Source organism: Spodoptera frugiperda, chromosome 25 (assembly GCF_023101765.2).
Source record: "Spodoptera frugiperda isolate SF20-4 chromosome 25, AGI-APGP_CSIRO_Sfru_2.0, whole genome shotgun sequence".
Classification (NCBI taxonomy): domain Eukaryota; kingdom Metazoa; phylum Arthropoda; class Insecta; order Lepidoptera; family Noctuidae; genus Spodoptera; species Spodoptera frugiperda.
Window position 1 is genome coordinate 19,331,577 of NC_064236.1, and position 12,283 is coordinate 19,343,859.

Genomic DNA, 12,283 nt, shown 5'->3' on the forward strand with positions numbered 1-12,283 from the left:
ACAAGATCAATCAAACTCTCATGAATTTACATAACAATTCCCGATATAGTAGTAACAGTACCGACCGTTATCGAATAGCTACCCAACAAGAACGGTATAAATATTACAAATACGGCCATATGGCCTATGCCCTTCTCAGTGACAATAAGACAACAATCTTGTCCATCTACAATGAATTACATAAGTGTTGCGAAAGGGCAGTGAGTTCGAAACTCGAGCGAAACAATACATGGGATGAGCTTAATTATGGGGCTTGTGTTACGTGTGAATGTTATAATGAACTATGTTTATAGGAAGACATGCTTTATGTAATGTTTTGGGACCGAAATTGTTGTAAAATCATTTTTAATGGATATTTAATATCTTACTGTTATCATAGATGGCAATGTTTGTGTGCACGTTTGTTACTCAATCGCTAATCGATAGTACAAATATGGACATAAACATTTATACAAAAAGCCGGCTAAAGCACGCTTTAAACGTATGATAGATAATACTTTACTATTAAGCGGTATCTATTTTTGATTAGATTATGATTAGACGGTATCTATTTTTATGTTCATCTATTTTTTTCGTTTTGTTTAACATTTTATATGTAGTGATGTCAAGTACTTACTATTTAATACTCAACTTAAAATTCCCGAGTAGTTTTGCCGTGAATTTATAACGCTGCATTCACACTCTCTGTGTCTTTTTTTTTTTTTTTTTTTTTTTTTCAGGGGGAAAATCATCCAATGACTTCTCTCGCCAGGGCAAAGCGAGAGGGAGTGTCAGACTCTTACTGACTAAAAACCACCCCGTTCCTTCTCCTGCTTGTCAAGCCGGAGCCCCGGTAAACCCGCTAGGTAGTCCGCAGCTCCGGATAAGCATTAGCCCTATTGGGCCCCATCTGTGTTGGTCTGATGGCTCTTTGAGGCGCGCGCGGAACGCAACGCGCCGCACGCACGGGTCTGGTTCTGGTCGGGCGGCGAGCTACCCTTGCTCACCGTCCGCAGACACTCTCTGTGTCTGATGTTATATATGTGTAGGGTTGTCTGAGGTTGCCTCGTTTGGGCAGGGTTTAACACTGGTACTGCGTTAAGTGGACTCGCCGCGCGGGGCCACGCGCCTGGTGCCCGTCGCAGTTTCTACGTATCATTAAAAACGGACTGTCATTTTATTTTACTCTTCGTCGTTTTGTTACATAAATTATTTTTTGCATCGATATGACTCTTAATACACACACACGCGTATAGTTGAGTACACGCTGCTCACGCGCCCGTCACGGACGTAAAGTCCAGTTTCAACCCTAAACATACACAAAATCAATACCTAACAATTTCATTTCATGTAGAACGTTGCAATATGTGGACGTGGTTCGTGGTCCGTCACGTACTCCGAAGGCTTATAGTCTCAAGAGGTAATCGCCACACCCAAGGCACTAAGCAAACAAGACCACAAACAGGTGGTCACGTACATTAAAAGCCGGAGACCGTGCACCACTTCACTATAAGTCTCCTCAACATAAACCGTGTTTGCCATTATCTTAACGCTTGGCCGTTGGAAATCGACGTTAAATTATTTTAATGCATCAAGTATTTTTGTAGTAATACTTAATATAGTCGTGGTTAATTGTAGTGTGTGACATAGGTACCTACTATAAATATTAATTATACTTATTATTTAAAAATAATTGATGAGAAGGGCACGGACCAAGAGTCCAAAGAACTAATATTATAAATAAAAAAAATTAAAAAATCGAAGTAAGGTTCAACTATATTATTATGTTACAATTCCTTAGTGGGATTTTACGATATCCTAGTAAAACAGAGGTGGTGACCGAAGTATTTTATCCTATCGACGCCTCCAGGATGACCACTTAGTAGGTACGTCTCTAAGCCTCACTTGTTTAGCTCTGTTCTGTTCAAATGTTTGCACTTCAGTACCGTGTGCATTATTACACTATGCAAACTCCAGTTCTGTTTGCTCTTAAGTACCGTGTGCATTACACTATGCAAACACCAGTCCTACCTGTTGATCTTGACTGGCAGACTTCAGTGGGTAATATCCTGCCATCTCGATTGCCTTTTTACGTGGAAAATGTTTAAGTGAACTTTCTTTGATCTGCGCTTGACTATGATGTGTTTGGGCAACAGACTTGTACATCTGTATCGACATGTGCTAGATCCCAAAATTGATTTTTCCTGCTTCAAGGGATATTATGGAGTAGACAGATTTTTTTACAGCACGGTGCCGCGCTCGCTCGTTGCTTTGATTAATCTTTTTTTTAAACGTGCGGGTGTGCTTCGTCTGCGCCACCCACCGGCGTCTCCTCATATCCTGAATCAATACCCTTTGCGTCAATCCCCTGCACTTTTCCAGTAAATATTAAATTACCTTGCCAATCTGATCTAGGTTTCTATAGAAACTTGTTTACCCATAACATCACTTCAATCTCCCATTCTCCGATCAATAGCGTCTAATGGATACTCTCCTTGATTGACATCTTCATTGAAATTCAGTCATTCAGACGTAAGCTACATTATCTGCTATCTAGCCTTAACATAAACCTTGGCTAACTACAATGGTGAAATGACAGAATCCATTAGGTATCCCTAAAGGGTTACTTAGTACCGTAAAAGCTCTTGCATTCCTCATTAGCTGATAACATGGCTGTAACTTGATACCTGATACATCATGAAAGAACTCCTAAGAGTTTTTATTATAGACTCCTACGTAGGAGAAAGGCTAGGGTTGAATTTATTTTGTTATAAAGAATCGCTTTGAAAGCCCGGTTCAGCTTGACGTTGTGGCGACACATTGACAAGTGACAGATGACAGATGACAGAAGTCGCACATAGACTATCGACGAGCAAATCAATGGATGACGTCACAAATATCCTGCATCGCACATATTAAGTTTGCATGCGAATTAACACGGATAGAAAATCCCAACGAACAACAGTTGGGCAGAAAGCCCGCCAGGCTGATCACCTCGCCTGGTCGAAGGATCCTCCTTTTCTTAGGGAACTTTACTCGCTGTTCCCTAAAGTGGTGACCCCCGACGTGATTGAAACCAACCTTCACGGAGCAGATCAGCACCGTCATCCTCATCGCCACCTCCCTCACCCATCACTTCTCCGCTGAGCGGTAATCAAGTCGCAGCCAACCAGCATCCTCGGCCTCATCAGGGACCACCACTCGCTACATCGAAGATATGCAGCCTGGTTCTTCCCTACGGCCTCATCAGCGTCTAGGCACAGCACTCTCTGCACACGGTCTGAGGACGTCTTCTTCCCGTCAACGCAGACGCCAGCCACTACGCACCTACCCTCGCAGCATCAATTCCCCGACTCACCGTGGGACACTGCGAGCTTCACTACTCCGACTCACTGGAGTATCACCCTGCACCGCTCACCCGACTCACTGGGCATTCAGCGGCACAGTTCCGACTCACTGGAACTAGGGACATTCTACACTGGCTCTGGCACCGCTCATCTCAAGCATCGACAGCCGTCTCAACAGGATCGACCTCCGGTCTTGGGGGGGAGTGATGTGGCGACACATTGACAAGTGACAGATGACAGATGACAGAAGTCGCACATAGACTATCGACGAGCAAATCAATGGATGACGTCACAAATATCCTGCATCGCACATATTAAGATTGCATGCGAATTAACACGGATAGAAAATCCCAACGAACAACAGTTGGGCAGAAAGCCCGCCAGGCTGATCACCTCGCCTGGTCGGAGGATCCTCCTTTTCTTAGGGAACTTTACTCGCTGTTCCCTAAAACGTCATAGTCATTTTTTTTTATATTTGATGGGTCGACGTTTGGCCGCTATCTCGCCTGGTGGTATCTAATGATGCGGCCTACGACGGAACCATTTACGGCCTGAATAAAGTGCATGTTGCACTTAACGCTTGTTATCTGAACTTTAGGCTAAGGATTAATGAAATAAATGTTTTGGCTTTAACTTTAACCTTAACTTCTTGTCTATCGGTACTTATATTATTACTTTCTTTAATTTTAGATTTTTTAGTTCTTAAATTACTTCGACAACGGAGGCCTAATTTCCCCCTTGCCAATCTTCCCAATCCCCAACAACCCTTTATTTCCTAACCCTCAAAAGGCCGGCAACGCACTTGTAACGCCTCTGGTGTTTCAAGTGTCCATGATCAGGTGATACGTAAGCTCGTTTACCGGCCGTGATCCATAAAAAAAACTATTTATAATTTAATTATATCTTAAACACTCGCCGCACTAAAGTCAATATAGCCGGTGTACTTGTAATTTCGTAACAAAGAATGAACAAAAACATTTTTTTTAATAGCTAGGTACTAAATAGTACCTACATTATTGGTACCTAGTATAATTTCCTTCGTTATCAATGCTTAATTATCATAGACCCGCCATTAACTGCCTCCCATAAATCCTGCTCACTAAACTTTTAATTAAGTAAACACATGAACGCCGCATATCAGTTCATCGGCGCGGGCGGCGTATTTTGTTCCATGTGAACAGTTTCGCGGGGCGCGGTACGTCGTTTGTACTAAGTCTTGTCTGCGAAACAAGAGAATATAGAAGAGTTGTGATTACTATCCTGAACAATAGTCTAGTGGGAGTCAGTGAGCATACGGATCACCTGGTAAGGAAACCCTTTAGCTTTTCCTCTTACACATCATCGTATAATAACTCAGCTTTGTCTACATGCCAGTTACTCAGTTCGCTTCGATCCAAAACTTCGATGGCCTTCCATTCTGTAAATATCTCGATCTGTTGAACGCGTGCCAATTAAAAACGATAAATTCTTTCCTCAGTGTTGCTATGCGTGGAATTGTAAAGAAATTTTGTAGGAACATTCCCTTGTCGTTTATTTATTTATTTTTTTGTATTTTTCCCATCATTGCTATATTATAGATTATTATCTTATACACACTAATTATCGTCAAAATATCTTCTTATGATGATAATGTGTTGTAGTAATATATTATTTACAAGTTGTGCACGACGAACCTATACATAGACTACTACATTTCAAATATTTGGCGCTTTAAAGATATTAATAATCGCAGAATGTATGGGCTGTTATGTGGCTTGAAACAAATCGAGTGACCCCGTCAAACAGTTACTCGAGTAGACCACGACCCCGCGGGGTCGTGGTCTATAGTCTATAGTTATTATTTATTATTATTATTTATAATATTTATTATTTATAAATAGCGTAGTAAAATATTCTGCCTCGTTGGTCGAGTGGTCGCAAGTGTGACTGCCGAACAAGGGGTCTCGGGTTCGATTCCCGGGTCGGGCAAAGTATTGCTGGGCTTTTTCGGATTTTCAAAAATTTCTCAGTAGTAGCACGGAGTCTGGAATTGTGTCCAGGATATGGCAATAGGCTCACCCCCTATTACATGGGACTTATAATACAAAAATGGTGAAAAGTGGGTGTACATTGTATAGCGGCATTACGTGTCGCAATGTGCACCTCTGCCTACCCCTTCGGGTATAAAAGGCGTGAAGTTGTGTGTGTGTGTGTGTGTGAAAAATATTCTCTAATTGAAAAAAAAATCCTTTAAAGTTCCATCGATTAAACTGGAAACTTAACTAGTGATCCCCATTTCATGAATAAGCAGTAAAACGTACATCTTAGGTCTCATCACAAACAGCCATAGTGGATCCCTCGCTGCAAGCAAAGTAGATGTGACCGCAGACCAACTTATACAAGACGTCTGGCAAACTGGCGCGCTGCACTTCATATTTCCATGCATTTACAAGTACCTAGTGCATAAGTTTTGAACTAACTGAGACCTACAACATTATGTTATCTTTCCCGGCTTGGTTGAGGATAGAGGGAGTGTCAGATTCTAAATGACTTAATCCAATGTCGATCAATGTAGTTAGAACGGGGTGGTTTTTAGACCACCCGGTTCCTACTCCTGCTTTTCGAGCCGAAGCCCCGCTAATCCGCTAGGTAGTCCGCAACTCTGGGTCGGGCATCAGCCCTACTCTTGTTCTAGTCGGGCCGTGAGCTGCCCTTGCTCCCCGTCCGCACACTCGCAATATTGTGTCATTTGACGTTGTAGTTTGATATACAAGCCTTTGATGGGAAATGCAAATTAAATGAAGTATTTCTTAAACGTAAAATTACAAATTAATATTCAACTAATACTTCAAATAAAAGTTTACCACTGAAAGCAACTTTAAAAATAAATATTCTAGGTAAAACCAATGTCTAGAAAGAATAGGTCTTTGACTGATAATAATGAATTTATATACTTAATATATTATAAATAGAACTAAAGATTGTAACTACTACTGAAATAAGGTTAATCGAATATTCAGTTGCAGGTTAAAATCGATTATAACATAACCGCAAGAAAATCTCAACTCACACAGTCTGCAATACGATCGAAAATTGCTTTTCATTATACCTTCACCCTGTTTCGTCGAAAACATAACAGCTTATTCCGAAGCTACTTTACAGGAACTGGACAGTGCGATTTTGGAACCCAAAATAAAATAATTAGTTTTAAAAACTCCTTTTAAAATCATTACGACCTTGTCATCAGGGCAATTAATTGTACAAATCATCTTCAATTCCATTATTAGATCAGCAAATAGTTCCTTAATATTGCATAGACACGGCGAAGGAAAATAGGAATCCTATAAGTTTATGTTATTAATTTGAAATCACCAATCCGCCTTGAGCAAACGCAAGGCAATTAATGCTCTTATCTTCTCCGTGTGAGAAGAGGCCTTTGCTCAACAGCGGGCACTTATAGGCTGTTAATGGGTACAAGGCCATCTTATTTAGATCCGTATATAAAAAAAAATATTACCAATTTTCGTGATAGCACAACTATAAAATTAGAAATGTATGTAATTCAGATTTTTATAATATACCGCTAATGGCTTGTTTTAAAAATGTTAAAAGTAATGATGTATGTAAAGAAAATAAATCATATTTATTATACCCAGCCCCATATATGCAGGTTGCCCGGGAATTCTGGGAACTGAGCTCAGTAGCTCGGATAGGGGGGTTACCTCCCGTTGCAATATGCTATTGGGAGGGGGGGGGAGTTCCACCCGCCTCCCCGCGTAATCAAACATGTCGACAGCACTGGATTTCTGCATCACACCCTGATTCCGTGACATGTAGATGTAGATGTGTACATAGGATTTGTTCTGAATAAATAAGGATGTTGAGATTTTAATAATGATGTTCGTTTTACCCATAATTATATATTTGTACAATAGTAGATTGGTACACGAATGTAAAAAAATCATAAATAACTACATTTTACAGCAAAATCAATATCGTATTAAACAAACCTATTGTATAAAAACATTCTTTAAGTAGAAAATATATTCGTGTATTTAAAGAAAAATTTAGTGTAGTTTGTTTCGGCATTTCTTCTCAGAGTAGTCGGATAGGAAATGCCTCATCTAGCTATTTGAAATATTGACGTGTAAAAGTGTTATTTTATAATCTATTTACAGAAATAAATATCATTTATAATTTTTTATCATTAATTCGAAGAGTGACACAAAACTAAGTAGGTAGTTTTAAGATTTCCTGATGGGTATAACCTGGGTGTCTTCAAAGCCCGAGTGAATAGGTTGCTTATGGGCAGACGTGCTCCATCGTAGGCCGCATCATCACTTACCATCAGGCGAGATAGCGGCCAAACGTCGGCTCATTTAACATAAAAAAACATTAAAGTCGCCTGATGTAAAACCACGAGCAAATATTACGCACAGACACATATTGCATTGGAAACTGCACAGGAGGATTTATAGAGGACTAAAGGATTAATTAATTACGTAAAATATAAACTTTGTACCTTTAAAACAAACAAACTGATTGACAGCCCAACTTAATAGTATTTCTTTGTATAAACATTGGCGAATGGATAATATCAGTTTCCATCTTGTAAAATACAATTTATTGAATACCATTTTCAAAGTTCTCCGTATTGAAATAAAAACAAATTTTACGGAATGGAAAGGATTTTATATTTAAAACCTAGCATTTTTTATAAATTCTATATTTCACATGAATGCTTTGTATTTCTGAAAACTATAGGTACATGGCTATGTATTTGAGCTTAAACATTCAAAATATGACTATTACCTGTAACATGAGACGTGAATAAAATTAATTTAATTTCGCTCCAGGACCAATAATTGAATTAAATGGAAACGTATAAATTTCTACATTAAACATATACTTAATTAGCAAAATTACGCTCTATTATATCCATCAGTATTCAACACAATATCTGATCTGAAAGCAAATGAGTATTAATAACGCCTGCCAGAATTCTCACTGCAATGTGACTTAATGAGATTATTACGGATCGTTTTTCACTAGGCGCGTTCAGCATTCACACCATTATAATATCAATCAATGTACGAGCAAGTCACTGTTGATGTGCAATAACAATGCAGTTCCACATTAAACTGTCTGTCTGTATTGAAAGGTTGATATTCAACTGGCAGGTCCGGAACCCACCAAAATGAAGAGCATTAAGGACGTGATATTTGCATTTACAGTTGTCATAATGTAGTGAACTAGATTCTAGTCATTTACATTGTGTGTATCGGTTCATATACCTACATTCGCTTTTTGAGGATTTTAAACTATCAAGAGTCATTACTCTTGGGAATAAAGGGAATAATCTCGTGGCATGACTTTCTGTTGCTTGAGGGAAACGATTGAGATTTTTATTTTTAGACTCTGCACAATATGGGGATACAATATACATGTACCAGTCTCATAACATTTCACAGACAATAACCAAAAATCAGCGTAGGTACCTAAAAAAGGAGCATGGTAAAAGACTACCCCTTGCACATCATACTATCGATCGGAACCACCCTTTGTAGCCCGTAGGAACCCTAATAAAAATATTGCGTCATCTACTACAGGGTGGTCTTGCATCGTGATTGCGATACAGCCCTACAGCGTCGGCCTATTGTCGATATTCCCGTGTACTCCATCTAGATCATGATCACATCACACGTGCCATCAACTCTCATTGTGAAAAGAAACCTTAAATGTATTGCGGTAATAGAGCATTTCCCATGACAGTGTTCGATAATATAGTGTGTGTAATGTGTGTAGTTATTTCGGTGCAAATGTAATGCAATACTGACAGACCAATTTTGATTGGAAATTTTGAGGCTTCTGATGCTGAAGATTAAAATTTTCATTTGTGTTGATATTGCATTATGAATGTGAAACTTTTAGCAATGAATAGATGCTATATGAAAAGGATAACAAAGGATGAACAAAAATTAAAGATAAAAGTTAATTTTAAATATTTCCTATTTACCTACATAGCGTAGTGAAAAATTGTTCTTAATTCGATGAATGTTTGACATAACTGAATCAGAAATTCCAATGTTTTTATAAAGAAAAAGTGTTAAAAAAAAACAAAGAAAATTCTTCATAAAAATGGCGATAAAAATTTAGAATACTTGAAACGCTTTCCTCAAAAAAATCTAACAACTATTTTCCATGACTCAATTATTTCGTCTAAATAACGGAGTAATGGAAAAATACCGAACCGAGGACCGTCTTAATAAATTTTAAAGGAAAATGAGAAGGAATTTTCTTATAAAAGCTGATCTTTCAATAGAGAACCAAGTGGACAATTAAGGCGACATCGAGTTCATTGCGGGGCGGGCTTTTCAATAGCTCTCTCGCAGAGCAGACCTCACTCGAGACCTATTTCCTAGTCCAATAAACTGTCGGCAGGCATTCTTAACTTGCAGGGAAATGCAGCAAATTATTAAATATCCCTCAATATTTTCTATAGAATTTCAAATGACCGAGTATTTTGACAAGCAATGTACCAACGGATATTGCGAGTCTACCGTACTGTACATTATAGTACATTTTTATTGCATTAAATTTTTCAGTTTTATGTCGAAAGGTTCTTTTATAGACAATGTTCAGGGCAGTTAGTAAATCGTTGTGAAGTTTGATGTAATTAGGAGCACTCTGCGTATAATGGAAGTGCATGTAAAACGTTCAGGTACAATGAAATTTAGTGCCCTTTATGTTCGTTGGAAAAATGTATTCGTTTTTTTTTAAAGCTTTTTTAAGAGGGAAAAATCATCCAACGACTTCTCCCGCCTTGACCGAGGCGAAAGGGAGTGTCAGACTCTTACTGACGAAAAATCACCCCGTTCCTACTCCTGCCTTTCTAGCCGACGCCCCGGTAACCCCACTAGGTAGTCCGCAGCTCCGGATCGTAAATAAAAGCTAAGATAGTACAACATATTTATAGAAGAATAAAATTAAATAACCTTTGTTAATCTGATCACGCATTTTATCTAAGTTATGGAGTTTGCCTAAATCCACAGTATATATTATGTGCACCTACTAAATTAGTAGCGGCAAAACGCTGCTACGCGTCTCGCTACGCGCTACGAACCACGCGCTACGGGCGTAGCCCTCCCCCGCAACTTAAGAGCAAAATTAGGGCTAGGGGTATAGATTTTGGGATGGAAATGTAGGGTTAGACTGTTTCACACAATCAGATCTTATGTAGAGACATGAGATAATCAGAATGCTAAAGATATTTGATAATGTAAGCTACATCGTTTTTTCAACTGAAAACCAGTGCTGTGCTTTCTGTGCCCAGCTCATACCGAGGTGGCAACCCTTTCGGCTTGGGCATGTTGCCACCTTGTTATTTTATTTTATATTTTAATAGATTCTCTTTTATGCATATTATTATAAAGAGTCGTTGTTTTCTTGTTTTTTTCTACATCGTTTTTTATTCTATTGTGTTTGTACTGTGTTTATTTATTTATTTTATTTGTGTGTATTTTTGGTGCATCGTGCTCGGTGCTGGATAAATTATTTTTCTTGTTTTTTTCTTTTTTTTATTCTTCTTTCTGACTAACATTTTACTTAAAAAAAAGTTTTTTGTGAAAATATTCTAGTTATAACAACAAGTTTAATTATAAATGTAACCACTTCCAAAATAATTTCCAGTTACACAACTTCAGTATACAACACCACAAAACTTTAATACCATATCGTACTCCACCTAAACCGTTTAGTAAAAGCAATTACTCATTCGTGCATTACAAAAACAATGCACAAAATATATATTAACACGATCTATCAAAATACTCAATTAAATTAACCACCATGTTTATCCACCCTGGACATTTGGAAATAATGGGTGATAACAGATTCACATTACAGACTACCTCCTGCCCGCGACTTCGTCCGCGTAAAATAATGACTTCAAACAGATTTAGGGATTGTTTTTTAAAATAAAAGTAGCCTATATTATTCCTTAGTACATTTGCTATCTGCCAAAAAATACCTGTCAAAATAGTTTCAGCCATTTCAGAAATTAGCCGAAACAAACAGACAGACAGACAAAAATTGTGTTTTGGATGTATGCATAGTATTTATATTCATATACAATTATACATGTAGTAAAAAGCGGTTATTTCAATATTACAAATAGTCCCTCTAATTTTATTTATTAGTCTACATTTTGTAATTAATATTTCGATTAAACGGTTGGTTGTGCGGTTAGAATCTATTTATCTTAATTAGTGTTATTAATCAGTCATTTAGTACCTAACAATGTTCATGTTGAAACCTAGTTATGGAAAGCGATAGCATTAATAATATTTAAAACATTAATTATTATAGTCGTTGTTTTGGCCGCAAACTACCAGTAAATGAATTTAAATCAAGTGACACTAAGTGAAAGGTTCATTTTAGTAATCAGACCATTTGATCTGGATACTTTTTTGAGATTTATAGTGGAAAATCTTGGGTATCTTATGTATAGTAAATATGTATTGTAGTATATAATACAGCACTACATAGTATAAAACAAAGTCGCTTTATCTGTCCCTCAGTCCCTTTGCTCAAATCTTTAAAACTACGCAACGTATTTAGATGTTTTTTTTTAAATACGTAATTCAAGAGGAAGGTTTATATGTACAACTCTAGAATAATATATTACCACTGCACCCATGTAAAGCTATTGCGGGTCGCTAGTTTTTTTATAAAGATAAATAAACATAAACAACACAGATCTAGTATTAAAAAAAGTTTTTTTAGTTTCACTTGTATACCTAATGTTTTTTTACACTTTTAAGTTCAGCTTCACATTTATTAAAAACACGGGCACAAAAAAAGTAAAAAATAATTCCTTTGTGTCACACCATAACAGGGACTGAAAACATTGATTGAAACTGTTGTAAAACAATATGTGAAATACGTGTTTATGCCCCGCGGGCCTATAGCAAAAAAAC

General features: G+C 37.7%; 1 protein-coding gene across 1 annotated transcript in view; it reads left to right on the forward strand.

Annotated features, from left to right (window-relative positions):
* The first annotated feature begins 4,472 nt into the window (after positions 1 to 4,472).
* Positions 4,473 to 12,283, forward strand: part of LOC118261935 (alpha-1,3-mannosyl-glycoprotein 4-beta-N-acetylglucosaminyltransferase A) — an 88,593-nt gene continuing 80,782 nt past the window's right edge. Inside the window, exon 1 of the mRNA XM_050704249.1 lies at positions 4,473 to 4,631. The gene's annotated coding sequence lies outside the window, so the exon portion shown is untranslated. The remainder of the gene's footprint in view (positions 4,632 to 12,283) is intronic.